Raw genomic sequence first — 16,572 nt, forward strand, 5'->3', positions numbered from 1 at the left:
GCCAGCACTTTGGAGAAGATTTTATACACCGAACCCATCAAAGAAATTGGTCTCCAATGTTGCAACATTGACGGCGAAGGGACCTTTGGAAGCAGTTTGATAAGGCCTTCTTTCCATGAGGAAGGCATGACCCCTGTTTCCCAAACCTGCTGAAACATAGCCGCCAATGGCTTCACCAGCTGGGTGGCCGAGCTCTCGAAGAATTCATTGGTGAGACCATCCCAACCAGGACTTTTATCCTTAGGCAGGTATAACAAAACATCCATAACCTCCTCTTCGCAAATATCTACCTCCAAAGTAGCTTGCATATCAAGTGGAGCCTCCTGGCGGACCAAATCATAGAAGACCGAGCGTGCATGTGTAACCTGGTTAGAAGCTGATGGAGAAGAACCAAGAAGATCCATAAAATAATTTCTGCACATATTGACAATGGTCTGCGGAGCAGTGACCATGCGACCTTCTGAATCGTGGAGTCTAGTCATATTTTCTCGAGCAGGAGAAGGATGCAAGGCGCGAAAGAACTTACGAGTCTGACAAGCACTATCTTGCAATGTGTCAGTCAAGTTGTGCAACTTGGCCTGCTGATAAGATTTCAACTGAAATACTTTAATAAGATCAGCCAAACGCATCGCCAGTGACAGCAGAAATTCATCATCTGGGGTGTCCACCAGCAGCGAACGGACCAAAGCCAGTAAGTCCTCCGCTACATGTCAACGCCGCCGACAAATAGAGGCATGATGGATCCCATACTACCGAGTAACCCGCTGCGCATTAGAGAGCAGCCGTGCAAAGAAAGCCAAGCCCTCAAAGGCAAAGTCCAATAAGAACCTCTCAATCAATTGCTGCATATAGCCCTGAAAGATTGGATGCTTTAAATAAGACGAGTTGAAACGTAAAGGGAGTCTATCCAGCAACTGTGTAAAAGGTGCAATAGGTTGTGCAAGCATCTCAAGCTAGAGAGGGAAATGGTCCGACAAGGCATATTGCTGCAAGACTTTCATTTCCAGCATCTCGGGAAGAAAATCATCCCCCTGTATGATATACATTCGGTCCCCAACCGCGACCAAGTAGTTGCATATTGTGCGGAATGAAAAGTAAACCCTGAAGAAGAAGGGTGGAGCCAAGACCAGAGATCTTGCTTAAGTACGTGAAGAGCAAAGGCATTCCACACCCGACTTTCCGGAGCATCCATTACCGAATGCCCTAAAGTGGACTGAGAAGAGTCAACACACATATTGAAATCCCCCATCAAAAATCCCTTCTGCCAAGTGACATGGAGCTCTGCAAAGTCTTCAAAGATCCCGTCGGGATGCGGGGTCATTCCGAGCATAGAGGCCCAGCAACCATAAAATCTCTCCTTCAAATAAAACTTCGATTACCACAAAGTGGCCCTGTACATCATTTTTAATAAGAACAGGTTGGTATTTCTCATGGATAATCATAAGCACGCCTGAATAGTGCATAGCATGTGTCCCTGCATAAAATAGGCGAAACCCATGGCAATCCACAACTTTTCCTACTTCACCGTGACTCTTGTGCTCAACTGCACACAAGACATCCCACTGGTTCTCATGCAAGACAGTCCACATGGCATGTTGCTTATGACGAGAGCAAATGCCTCGCATATTCCACGTGGCTATCTTCATATATCTTCAAAAAAGGGGAATCAGGAACGAGGCACCTGTTGCCTCGATTTTACCTTTTCCGCGAGAGCGTCCAGGACACCTTCATCCAGAAAATCAGCTAACACTGCAAAAGAATTCTAGCGGCCCACTTTAGAGGTAGATGGAATATCCACTGCCTTGGGAGTGGAACGGGGATAACGACGATCCCAGGGTGTAATCACATTACCTCTAGTATCAAACGCCAGCTGAGCAAGTGGGCCCTTTGGACCGTCTGAATAGACTTTCCTTGTAGACTGATTACAGGGGGCAGAAGGAGCCATAGTACGCGCAGCATGCTGTGAAGAGAACATTTCTTTCCTGCCCATATACATGCGCACGGAATCCTGTGAAACATTAGGCCCAGAATCCGCCGGGCCTGCATCCAACTTTTTACCTTTTTTGGGACGTGCCTCGAACCAATCATTGCTACGGGAATCCAAACCCAAGACCTTTTGTTTACCTTTATCCACAGCATCAGGTGGCTAGGGGTCTCCTGTGCCGGGGCATCAAGCACCATGTCATCCTTAGGCAGCACAACATGTGCATCATCTGAAGACGGTTGTCTCTCTGGGCATTCGGCCATAAAATGCCCCAATTTACCACATGAAAAGCAGTGTCCTGCAAAGTTGCCCCATTTCAAGCGGAAGTGCAAAGGATGCATGCCAAAACAATTGAGACGAAGCCACGCAGGCCTTTTCCTGGCCGTGTCCCATAACATGCATAAACGGTTTCGATTCATAGCCCTTAGGCTTGGGGGAACCAGCACCGTTCCCACAACTGCCATCGCATCCTTTAACAATGGCCAACAATTTTCCACTTCAACCCACACCGGGTATTCACGTTGAAGCAGGCGCTGAAAGTTTGCCATAGGGCACCATGGCACAACATGGACCAAGCAGCGATCAAAGAACAATGGCAACTTGGACAGGAGCTCAGCCCGATGTGTCTCTGATTTCAGCAGCACCTCATAAAAGCCGCGGGGTCCAAGAAAGATCTCCTCAACACACTCCCCTTGTAATAAATGGTGCAGCCACTGGTGAATATGGGAAAGCACTGGGATCTTGCCAGTGAAGAAGACTATAACTGGATGGTCATAAAACACCGAAAAAGACCGCAAGACAGATTTCGGGTCCACCGTGGCTTCCAGCACTTCATCAGTTCCCGAGTCAGAAAAAGCTTCATGATTATGCTGGACATAATCGCCAAGCAGAGTATTGGCAAATTCCAGCAAATGCTCCCAGTCAATCTCCTGCGAATCCACAGAATCAAAGGCAATCTGCGCATAGGAACGTTCCTGAGGGCCCATTGTCTCATCGGAAGTACACTTGGAGCGTTTACCCGCAGGCGGCAAGTCAGCACCAAAAGGCATCTCCTCCGTGTACGGAACCATATCCTCCGGCTCCTCTGTATCAAAATCAGGACCAAGGGCTGCCACCGTCTGGTCGATAAAAGCCATATCCAGGCCAGCCATACTACTGTCCTCTCTCTCTGTCAGGGCACGCAACCAAGGGCAACGTCGCACGTCCGCGGGGCAGGTCAGCCAGGTCACAGGTCAGCCGACGTCTCAAGTTCGCAGGGCAGGTCAGCCGACATCACAGGTTCAGCAAGGCGGGTCTGACGAGTGACCAAGCGGGCGCACCGACATAAAGAATTGCGGGGCAGGTCGTCGTGCAAACGCAGGGACCGCCGGACAGGGCAAACGGCACAAACGTGCACGCCGAGGCTCGCAGATGGTCAGCTCGACATCGGGTAGGGTTCAGACGGGGCGCGAACCAGGGCGGACGGGAGCGAACGGGCACGGACCCGGGCGGACAAAAAAGGCGCGAACCAGGGCAGATGGGTCCGAACAGGCACAAACAGGCACGGACAGGTCAAGCGACGGGGCAACAGGCGCAGACGGGTCGTGCGACGGGCACAGAAACGACGGCCCAACAATAGGGTTCAGAGCTCGCTCCCCGTCATCGCGCTCTCTTCTCTCTCTCTCTCTCTCTCTCTCTCTCTCTCTCTCTCTCTCTCTCTCTCTCTCTCTCTCTCTCTCTCTCTCTCTCTCTCTCTCTCTCTCTCTCTCTCTCTCTCTCTCTCTCTCTCTCTCTCTCTCTCTCTCTCTCTCTCTCTCTCTCTCTCATAAAGATAATTGAATTAAGTAGTAAATATTTACATTAGACCATCAGGTCAACAAAGACAAAACAAACACAAATGAAAGTCTACCAAGACTCTAACACAAAAATATCACACACCAAAAACTGCAATATTTTCTCATCACCTTGTAAAATTCTACTCTCATATGCAAGAACATGGTCTTCTTGCATTAGAACTGCACCAATGTTATTCCATAGGCATCACATTGAACAACAAAAGATTTTCACAGATCTGGCAAGATCAACACTACATCTAAAGTAAGCTTTTCTTTCAACTTATTGAATGCTGCAATTTCCTTATCAGCCCATGTAAATGAAACTCCCTTCTTCTACAATGCATGGAGGGGTGAAGCAATTTCAACAAAGTGGCATGTAAGCCTTCTATAGTAAGAACACAGCCCCAAAAAGCTCTATACATCATGCAAGGTTCTCAAATGAGACTAGTTGCATATTGCTTTCACTTTTGCAGGACCCATTCTAACACCATCTTTTGAGACAATATGCCCTAAGAAGTGAATCTTTGATATAAAGAATTCACTCTTTTTTGCATTAATAACCAGCTTGTGTTTTATAAGTTCCTTAAACAAAGCAGTCAAATGCATCCCATGTTCTGTCTCATTCTTTGAAAAGACTATGATGTCACAAAGAATAAGTTAATGAAAGATCTGTAGGGTGGAAAATTTAGATCTATCATGCGATTAAACGTCTCAAGTGCATTTGTAAGCCCAATTGGCAAGACCAAGAACTCATATAATCCAAAAGTGATCCTAATTGCTCTCTTGTGCACATCTTCTAGCCTTATACGTATCTAATGATATCCACTTTTAAGATCTATTCTTCTAAAGATTGCACTTTGTGAAAACACGGGATCTAGAGCATGGCAGCTATGTTGGCTCATAGACTTTGACTAGACACATTAAGACGCTGACATGATAGAGACCAAGAACCTTGATTCAAGAGTAAATGACAATCATCAAGTACACTATATTGAGGAGCAACATGACAGTGACATTGCATTCATCTCATATGAAAATGACAAGCAAGTACAATGTTAAATAAAGTTGGGAAGGTGACACTCTTTTCCTCTATGCCTGTGGGATTACTGCACCTTGCATGTCCTCAGTCTAGGACTGCCTTATCCAAAGAGGCTACAATAGGTGTGATTGCAAATCTCAATACTGCTTCTCAATCACAACCAGAAGAACAAAGTATGTAGAGGCTTTAGTGAAAGAAACGCCTGCAAAGTGTAGTCACATCATCATAGACATGGCAAAACACCAAAGGCTGTCGCAGAAAATGCTAAGTGTGGGTACCACAAACATGGTGGACATCCAAAGGCTATAACAGGGGCCTCACAAAGTGTACAGAGGCTATAATACATGGCTACATTAGAAGTTTTACAAGCTTATGATAAAGGCATTTGGGCCTTAGATATTACAAGGCTAAAACAATCTATCAGAATAGAAGGACTGATGAGGCTTGTCCTTCTCCTGGTGGTCTTCTTCTTCTTCTTATTCCTTTGCTCCATGGTCTTCTTCTTCTTTAACTACAGCAAGATAGGCTTTTTGGGACCTTTTTTTGGCGTAGTAGAACTTCTCGGTGTGTCCGGTCCTTTTGCAAAAATCACAAAAAAGTTGGTCCTTCTTGCCTTTGTACCTGTTGCCAACATATAATGCTTGTTCATCTCTAGAGGTGCTTGGTTCTTCCTTAGTTTTTAGCTTCTTTTCCTCCTCTAACAGTGATGCTTGGATATCAACAAGCTTAAGGTTTGGCATATTGATGAAGGTTGTTGATACATTATTATATTCAGGAGAAAAAGTTTTAAGCAGAACACCAATGCAAACATCTTCTTTCATTTTAATGTTGATTCCTGTAAGCTGGGTTAAAAGTCTTTCCATGTAATTTAGATGTATGACAAGTGATGTGTTGGACTTCATGTCAAGCCTGAAAAATTCAATCAAGAGACCATACTTTGATGACTTAGACTGTGCACCAAACAAAGTGTCAAGTCTCTTCCATGTATCATGTGAAGTATCGCAGTTATCCACATGGTGGATATAGCTGTCATCTAGCTCCAGTTTGATAATGGCCTGAGTCTTATTATCATTCTTTTGCCAAGTGACTACTGGGTCCGCATCACGAGGCTTCTTTTCTTTGCCACTTATGATGGCCCAAAGACCCTTCTTCATTAGGATAAGCTTGATGCGGGTTTACCAGGTATGAGACTTGACCCCCTTAAAGCGAACTGTCAGAGAGTCCTTACCCATGTTGGATTTGCAGGAACAACAACAAATCAGCTCCAAAAATGTCAAATATCAGCAGATCTTCAAATCTTCAATGAGTCTTCAAGAATTGATCTTCAAGGTTGTGTTTCCCTCCTTGATTTGATGCTGGAGTAGCCCAAAAATCTCAAACCTGATGTGAGGCAAAGCTGATATAAGTGATAAGAGTCACTAAATAAGTGTCAAGAGACACTATGATACTATGCTTCAATCTTGCAAGAAGTCACCACGATCTCCCCTCCTCAATGATTTTATGTGTGTACTTGCTTGAATCTTCAGAGAGTAACTGGATTTCAATAATAATGTCTTGGCTTGAATAGCAAGAGAGAGAAAATGAGGTGATTTCGAGCTTGAGGAATATTTAGCTATGGAGGAAGAATTACGATTTCTAAGAGTAGCATGGTTTTTCACTCTGTGTGAGTTGGATAGTTGATCATTTTCAAAACTTTTTTTATAGAAATGAAGCTTGGTAGATAGGCTACCAAAGCCCCATGATGGCTCGTCAGATTGCATAGCGCAGAGAGCACGCCAACGTACGGACGCAGACAGGTGCAGAATGAGGCAGCAATCTCACAAAATGGCAATGCCAGGCTCTAGAGTGATCAATGTCAAGCATTCTTGTGATGGAAAGTTGTGCCCTGACTTACATTTCCCTAGAAGTAAGCGTGAAGAGATATGGGCTGTAGGAGTAGATCAAGAAGCTCTAAGTGAGTTGGGTATTGTCTGGCTATGGCGGCAAACAAGAGGCAAAGTGAAGATAGAGGTGTAAAATGAGTTCATGCACTCAAGCCAAGTTGGACCTGAGCTGAGAGAAGTGAGAAAAGACCTATAGAAGCAGAGAGGTGAGCTTAAACATGCTAAGCCATGCTCAACTGCGCTCCGATACCATGTGAAAACACAGGATCTAGAGCATGGCAGCTATGGTGGCTCATAGACTTTGATTAGACACATGAAGACACTGGCATGATAGAGACCAAGAACCTTGACTCAAGAGTAAATGACAATCATCAAGTACACTATACTGAGGAGCAACATGACAGTGACATTACATTCATCTCATATGAAAATGAAAAGCAAGTACAATATTAAATAGAGTTTGATAGGTGACACTCTTTTCCTCTATGCCTATGAGATTACTGTAGCCTGCATGTCCTCAGTCCAGGACTGCCTTATCCAAAGAGGCTACAATAGGTGTGATTGCAAATCTCAACACACTTTCCTCTAACCGATCAAGGATATTATCAATCCTTGGTATAGGGAATCTCTTTTTATTCAAGGTGCTTTAATCAATACATATTCACTATGAATCGTCCTTTTTTTGCACAAGGAGTACAGGTGAGCAAAAGGGTAATGAACTCGGCTAAATCAACCCTTTTTCCAACAGCTCATTAACTTGATTCATTATTTGCTATTGTTGAGCAGCACTCACTCTTTAGGGTGGCCTATTTGGAGGTGTAGTAATATACACAAGATCAATAGAACGATCCTTTGGCCTTTCAAGTAAACAATCTTGGAATTCTTTTAACAATTCTGTCTGCTCATTATTCAGCATTGAAACATTAGACTTAGCATCATCTTTACTAACATCTTTTGCAAAAACTAAATATGCAGAAGGATAATTTTTCATTACTGAAGAAATTGATGAAGTAGACACTCTATGAGTGAGAGCGATTTTCCTTTAACTTTACATCAAGAACATGTTGCCTTCCTTTATGAGTGAGAGCGATTTTCCTATTATATACATCAATCATTGCATGCATTCTATGACACTATGGAATACACAATAAGACATCGCAACCCTCCAGTGGTATAATGTGAAGATCCCCACTGTCCACATATGGCTGCAAATGAATTCGGAGTTTTTCAATGATAGGGGTGACTACTAGCTCTACATGTCCAAGACAAGCTAAACTAGCCTCATCCATGGGACCCATCTCATCATCTCTAATGCCCAACTTGGTTGCCAATTCTAGGGAAATGTAGTTGGCACGAGCTCTTGCATCAAAGAAAACTAAAGCATGTTGAGCCCTCACTTTGCCCCATACACGCCATAGCTTTGAAGCATCCATGTTTGGTTGCTCACCAACAAGATCGGATACCAATTTCCTTTCTGCTCCCTATTGTCATATGCATGGTTTTTAAACTTACGTTCTAAGCATTCACGTGCTATATGCCCCTCTTGCTCACAAACATAGCATTTTTTTGCACCATGCAATACCTTTTTTTCAACAACTTTCTTAGCACTAGCAAATGACCTTTTGCCTTGTCTGCCTTTTTGAAAGAATGACTTTGTCTAATTTTCAGAATGTTGACCCTTTTTTGAGGATTTAAACTTGCTGCCAAAAATTTCAGTCTTATTGCCCTTATTTTCAGCATTATCCTTTGAACCATCTTTGCTTCCCTTAAATCATGTGACATATCCATTCATCAATGCATAAGCTGTATTTGCATTTTCAATCAATTGTGCCATGCTAGTCACTTTTGTCTTGGTGCAATAGTCATGGATTTCTTTGGGTAGACCACAATAGTAGATCTCTATTTGCTCAGCCATCATGACCTCACGAAAAGAGCTAATTGAGGGCAAAACTACCCAGAATTTGTTTTTGTACTCTTCCAAATCAGCACAATGAATTGCATCCAATTTGTGCCAAGTTGTTATCACATCAACTTCAAAACTGCTTGTGTTGAGAATAGAAAACCAGTTTGAATTGCACCGAAGTTGCTAGTGCCTTACCCTACATCAAAAGTGTTGTCCACCACTGAAGTGCATTTCCTTTTTAAAAAGTGACTGGCTTGCACACTTTTGAAGGCTCGAAAAAATTGCCTCCAAAATAGACTGCATCAAATTGTTAAATAAAGGTCAAATCCTTCAATCTATCCTGCATAGCATTAAAGGTTTCAAATTTGACTGTTGTCCCACCTTCTTCCTAGTCTTTAACTTTACCCAAAGGTATCAAGTTATTATACATGGATGGCTATAAAAATGGTGGTCCCAGTAATGCCATTGCTACATTTGCATTTGACATATGCCCAGTAATGCCTCCCAATCGACCGAACATTCTAGTTTGCATACCTCGCTGCAAAGCAATATTACCATACATGCCAATGTGCATTCTGGGCTGTGCATTGCCCCATGATAGTTCCCCTTACCTTTTGCATACCAACTACATAGGTGGCTGAAAACCAACTACATTTTGCATACTAACATGGGTGGGTGCAATGGCATCCATAGCCTGAAACATTGATCCATTCCCAAAATAACCTAGATGTATAGATGGTGGAGGAATTGTTTGCTGTCCATAAGGAATATACTGCACATTATTCCCTAATGGATGATCATGCTACTGAATTGGAGTTCCCTGCACATTCAGCATTACAGGTGCCAGTGTATGCAATACCTTTGGCTGAAAAGTTTTCCCATGAGCCTCACTTGGTTGTTTAGAATGCGAAGCAACCTTTTTCCCTTTAACATTAGGAGCTGACAACATAAATTCGGAAAATTGAGGTTGCTGAATTAACTATTGCAAGTTCATAACAACACTTGCTAACTGTGTCATAAACATTGCATTTTCTTCTTAAGCACCTTGGACTTGTGGATTTACATGTGATTGAGCTACATGCTCACCAATCACATTTGTTGCTCATTGTCTTAAAGCATTTTCTAGAAGACTCAAAACCATGTGTTAAGTGCCTTTCAAGAGGGGATTCCTATTCCTCGCTCCTATACCATTGTTGTGTGACATCTTTTACCGTTTTCCCCTTGCTATACGCTGTTTTCAATGAGTATAAACCTTGCTGTAACTGAATTACAGCAAACCAAAATGCATGTGTTTGCTTCTCGAGATGACCACAAGCTCACCTCCTTCAAAAAGTTGGTGATGTCTCAGCAACAAAACCATGAAACCAGCCTTTGAAAGCCCAGAGGCTAGTAAAGCACTCAATTCAACTTAATTGTAAATTTAGCAAGAAAACTCCATACACAGCAAGAGCTAGAGTGCTCCTGCACCACACATTGACACTTGTTGGCCCCAAAGCTTGGCGCACCTTTTAGTATTTCTTTAGATTACTAAAATATCTCGAAATTGGTTACAAATGGCTATATTTCAATGATTTCTCGTGACATAACTGATCCACAAGTGCACAATGACCTTAGCACCTTCACTACTGATCTCTAACCAACTATAGAGTGTTCAAAACTACGAATGAACATTTCAATTGGCCAAACCCTAAACATGACAGTAAGCATTTGACCCAATTTCGCGGGAGCATTTGTTGAGATAACTCTCCTGCATAATTTCCATGCAGTCTTACATTGTTCCTCTAGGGGAGGTTTCTCATGATAAAACTATGAAAATGTTACTTTTTTTATGAAAAATTTGCCCAGAAAGTGCACTAGGCTTGAGATCTCGAAGAAGAGAAAAGAATCTCACCCCATAGTGCTATCATAACCTGTTTCTTTTATATTTAGCTCAAAAACAACAGCATACCTTATTGTATATGGAGTTACGAGACTGCCTAATGAAATCTCCATGCCGAGAGGAGAAAAATGAGTTGCTATCCATACTCCATCTATGCTATAAGCTCATTCCATGGCTCAAATCTACAATTTTCTGAAGTAAGAAAGAGAAGAATGATTGTCTCTCGACTTGGGTCTCTCCAAAAAAAATGAGAGAGAATAAGCCCCAAATAGCCAAGATAAGCTTTCTAAATAAGTAACAAACTACTCCCAAATCATATTTTTTATTAAAGGCTAATTAATGACTTAGTCATTAATCATAAGTGAGCTACTCACTAGGCAAAACTTTCGCTCAAGGTCTGCTTAATAACTTAAGTGTCCTAAGTGAGCTACTTATTAGATGAAACTTTTAATGTAACTGAATTCTAAGGTACAAACTTTTAATTTAATGAAAGTTTCCCGTTGCACCTTGTTCCTTTAGCCCTATCCATGTACCACATGGCCCATACACACTTATCCACTGCATGTCCCTATGTCAAATCCTTTAGTATTAGTGCAATGATTACCATTCCAAGAGCTAGGGATAGTAGAATTAAAATCCATTTTAGAAAAAAATTCATGAATTCTAATTAAATCATTAAGTTCATAAGTTCATTTATTATTCTAGTAATATATCTCTGATCATAAGATGATAAATCTCATTAACCAAAGATGACTCAATAATCAACTGGCCCACAAGTCTCAATCCTACCAGAGACAATCAAAATCCAAGACAGGAAAGGATTGTTAGTCTTACAAAAGTATGGAGACCTTGTCCCAAAGATCTCGATAGCCACAAGAAACCTGAAAAGCCTGTCTGACGCTGTGAAAATGCATCAATGTGCCTCGAGGCAAGAGAGTTGCATCAACCATTGAGAACAATTCAAAGCGGACCATGCAATTAAACTTAGGTCTCTCCTATGATTTGTCCTTGCAAGAAAGCAGACAATATACCGTTAGTATTTCCATTTGCAATGAATTGGCAGCCAATCCATCCTCTGCAAAATGCCATTGGACCTTCCAAAGCACCATTTTTCCATGAGCATACCAAATGGTTGAGAATAACTAACATCAATGTAGAGAATTGATCCTTAGTATTCAATGCATGCATGACGAACCTTGAATCTTCGTATTACCATACCAAAGGCCCTAACCCTCAAGGGAAAAATGAACAATAACAATCCAAGGTTGTGACTAGCATATATTTTCTAAAAAAGAGACCAATGAAGGGCTGTGATATGAGACTGAACATCCAAAATAGCCCTATCTCCCATGGATTTAGGTACAAACTGTCGAGCTAAAAATTCATTCCATACTAATTAGCTCTTTAAAACAGCACCAAACCATGTAAATTACCAAAAGTTTCATTAGATGGGAAGTGGTTCTAGAGAGTTTCTATGTCCCACATACAAGACCCTAATTTGGGAGAATCCTTTTGTATCTGTAAATAGATAGACTGCCCACCATTCAGCGCTATCCTTGTCTTATAAGTTTCAACCATCACCCCTCTTCCATTAACTATCCAATCCAAAGCAACTATTGCTACGTAGTTTATAGCTGTCACCCAATCTCTCACTCCTACTGGTGATCAACTGCCATCATCACAAGACAATTACATTGCTACATTTACTAGTTCCAGCCCTAGAGATTGCTACATTTTGGTTTCCATCCTACTACCCTTCCATTTTCAACACTAGCCTAATTTGCATTTGCATCTACCACAGGTCAAGTTTTGAGTTTTCAGCCCTTTTCTTCATCAGCCTTTGCTCTAACTCATGGTTACTATACTCAAGATCCATCTTCGATGGACAGCACACATCAACACCTCCCTCAACTTGTTCCCACAAGAGCCAGAGGTTATTGGATAGCTCTTCCCTTGAGGATCTTGTACATTCTTTCCTTCATTTACAGCATTCATTCATTCCTTTACTTTAGACTTCTCTGTGTGAAGCAATATCCTAATGCAAAACACAAACTAAAGCATACAACAAAGCATAAAAATAAAAAAACACAATTGGGTTAGGGTAATATAGAGACAATGAACACACAAAATCTAAATGAATTATTGAATATTGAATATATGATGCTCATGCAGCAAACAAACCGTGCAGAATTAAAACTGTAACCCAAACTCTCGTCTCAGGTACAAAGGCAGAGGTGCTAAGCAAGAGTATGTCGTACTCTTGACGGATCCCAAAACGCAACAAAGGTAGCCAAGAGTTGAACACCAGCAACTGCAGCCACAAAGACTAGATTTGATGCAAACAAGCAGTGGAAGAGAGAGAAAAATAGCAAACGCAAATACCTATGAAGTGCAGGCAGCCTAGACAGCGGCAGCAGGGGTCAAAGGCAGCAAATCTAGAGTGGAAAAGTGCTGGCAGAAACTAATAGATGCAAATGCAAACTTGGGGGGCAGTCGCCACACAGTAAGCTGCTGTGAATGCAGGAAAACAGGCCGCAAGGCTGAATCACAACCACCAAGAAGGCGGTGAATAATAGGCGAAAACTGGTGGAGGTGCAAACTGCAAGAAGACTGGAAATAGGCTCCATTCTAATGTAGATAGCAAAGGGCAGCTTTGGCTGAGATGCCCTCTGTGAACAGGGTGTGAGCAGCAAAGCCAAAGGGCTTGAAACTTGCAAAAATGAGATTGAGGCTGAATAGAGGGCAGCCGGCCTATTTATAGAAAGTATTGGGACCTCATACCGCACACCGTTTAAAACTCTCTCAAACCCCACACCATTTTAGGAATTTAATTAATTAAGCATTTTTTGGGACTATTTAAGAGGCTAATTCAACATGTAATGGTTATTTTAGCTAAACACTCTCTTTTCTCTGTTTGTATTTGTGTTTTTTGTGTTTTGTGTTTTGCATTTAGGGTTTTTTTAATCGCATTACTATTTGAGTTATTGTGTTTTAATCGTATTTGTGCATTCTTTGTTTTCTCTATGCAAAACCTACTATATCTTCACATGGTATCAAAGCCGGTGCTCTTTTAAAGAGTATCCTATGGTATTGTGGAGGCTTGGTTTTGTGCGAGTTACACTAACGACACATAACCATTTCACAATGTCTTAAGACTCCTTGAAATCCCACAATGACTCTTCAGGCCTCTCCATCACCGGAGATCAGGGCAAGGCATTATGGACTCAAGGAGAAAGACAACACTTCGTATTCACATTCACTTTCTTCTCCATTTCCTGACTTCATGGCCCATGAGGAGTTAGAAGAATGAATGTGCAACAAGTATGCCAATTATTAGTCTAAGTCATTTATTTGGCCATAACTATCAATTGGTGACACCTGAGATGTGCCCTTTAATGGTATTTAACACTGATCTAGTAGCCAAAAATGGCACAGGGCCACTCAAGAGATAAAGTGGCCTAGCCAATTTAATTACTATTTGGTCAAACTATTTTTCTAGGCACCGAAATAATTATTATATTAATTTCCATTAATTTTAGATTAAAATTTAATATAATATGTAAATAATGCTAGAAATTCATTTGGAAAGGTTGACACTTCTTAAATTTTCCAAGGGAAGCTAGGAAAAATGTGGGGAAGGCTTAGAGCGCAAAGATGAAGGCTTAGAGAAAGAGAGAATCATTCATTCTTACTAGAAACACATTGTTAGGAGCTGTAGCAGCCATCATGAGCTGAGTTTTAGCCATTACCAGCTGGCATTTGCAAATTCGGAGCAGCCGATAAGTGCACAAGATCCTACTCAACTAGGCAACAGCTGCAAGCTAAATGTGTCAGCAAATTTTGGGTCTCCAAGTACAGGTAATAAGATCTATTGCTGTTGGGACAGGGCAGCAACTGCATTTGACTGATTTTTTGTCATTTCTACCAACAAAACTTTGAATTTACTCTCTCCTCAACATTCTCTCTCATTCCCCAGCCATTTCACAACCTTGCTTCGAAGATCTCAACTTTGAACCCTTAGAAGCTAAGGAATTTCAGTTTTCTCTACTGTAATGTAAATTAGGGTTTAGCGGCTACCTCAGGAAGCATGCCAAACATTGAAGACTCCAAGACCTGAACTATTTAGGGCTAAAGGTGATTTCAGCTGAAATTAGGTGGAAAACCAACCAACCATCAAATTTGGGAATTTCCACTCTTTCCGAAGTGAGTGAAGGCCAATTGATTGCTCCAATCAAGGGGCAAATCAAATTGAAGACTTGCTAGTCACTTTGGACAACAAGGGGGTTTGAATTGCAAAGGGGATTGGGGGAATCCCATCGTAAATCAACCTCTACTTCAATAAAGCTAAAGAAATACCAAAAGGGGCACTAGTTTTGGAGCCAACCAAGTGTCCATTGTCCAAAGATTAATATGTAAATTTGTATTTTCAGTTTTGCAATAAATACTTAGTGCTGTAATTAAGTTGTAATTAGGGAATTACCACCCATCCACTGAAGGAAGGCTGGTTTCAATAGCTACACCTAGAAATGTATCTTTTGTTTTGTCTTAGCATGGAGTCGGCACTTCTCTTTCACACTTACCTCCCATCCCACGGAAGGCTGCATTTTGCAGGATTTTCTCTCCTCGCTACTCCATCTTACTCAGATCCACTATCTACTACTATGTCTGTTGTTGCTAGGCATCTTGGAGACTGCCTTGGTGCGTTTCAAAATCCATCAAGAGTACTGCACACTCTCCAACTCATTACCTTTGCCTCGATCCTAGAAACACGAGAGTTCAGGGTAGAGTATTTCTTTACATAGTGTGTTTGCTACCTGAGCATTGTATTGTACAGATCCATTCATTTATGATCTTCACTATATTTATTGTCTCTAAGTTACCCTTGCCCTAACCATGTTCTATTCAGTTTATGCTGGTATTTGTGTTTCTACATTAGGGTATTTCATTACATAAGTTGCAAAACAAGGAATGAACTAACTAGCTAGGTAGCCTCCTATTTGAATTTTTGGTCTATTTTAACAAGCCAATGAAGATTTAATGTGTAATGCATCTTTTTTAGCCCGACACTTTTTACCTCCACTACCAAGGCTAAGTCTTGCGCTCTCTACAATGACACCACTAAGACCATCTAGATATCTAAGGAGCTTGTTGGCGGAGCTTCAATTTCCATACCAACTATGATCTATTGCAACAATTAGAGTGAAATTGCACTACCTGATAACCCCATCATCAATCCAAAGATAAAGCATATTCATATATACTACCATCTCACCAAAGAGCAGGTTGAGCTTGGCACTAATACACTTAAGAGTTTGTACATACAATTTTGCAAACATACTAACCATCTATCTAAGGATCTTGCTGGTGAAGCTTCAACTTCCATGCACCATACCCACTATGATCTCTTGCAACAATCAAAGTGCACTTGCACTACCTAATAACCCCATCATCAATCCAAAGATGAAGCATGTTAGTATATACTACCATCTCACCAAAGAGCAAGTTAAGCTCAGCACTATAGTTTGTACAAACAATTTTGCAAACACACCAACCAAACCAATCAACCGCCTAATCCTATAGTATCTTCTTTCACAAATTGGCATGGATGCTCTCTCCCCTTTAACATTGGCATGATGGGGAGAGGGAGTCCCCATATCTTTTTCTTCCACCATCCAATGATGAGAGAAAGTTTTCTTTTTCTCTAGGTGCTTACAAAATTTCAATCACTATTCTCTCAATTACATATGGATATTGTACCATCAATGGTTGCATCCTAATTATCATAATTGTAAAAGGGTGATTGGGCAAGTGAACAATTCCCCTATGAGGACGCTATCTAAGTAGCACTATTGTATTGCATTTTTGCTTGAGCATGAAACTTTGCCAAGGTTGTCTACGTTCGACGAATGGGTCAACACGTCCTGTCCCATCCGCTGTGTCCGGTCCCATCCGGACCCGTTTGACTGCGTCCGCCGTGACCTGTTCACCGACTGCACCCCGCCGTGACCGTTACACTGCACGCGAGTCCTGACTCCCATACGCCTGGGCCTTGCAGCCAATAAAGTTGTAA

At 41.7% G+C, this 16,572-nt stretch overlaps 1 protein-coding gene across 5 annotated transcripts in view; it reads right to left on the minus strand.

Moving 5' to 3' along the window:
• Window positions 1–16,572, minus strand: part of LOC148020654 (signal peptide peptidase 2-like) — an 82,120-nt gene that overhangs the window by 38,876 nt on the left and 26,672 nt on the right. The window lies entirely within an intron of this gene.

This window comes from Lygodium microphyllum, chromosome 18 (genome assembly GCF_053477565.2).
Source record: "Lygodium microphyllum isolate KBCC chromosome 18, Lygodium_microphyllum_v1.1.10, whole genome shotgun sequence".
Classification (NCBI taxonomy): Eukaryota; Viridiplantae; Streptophyta; class Polypodiopsida; order Schizaeales; family Lygodiaceae; genus Lygodium; species Lygodium microphyllum.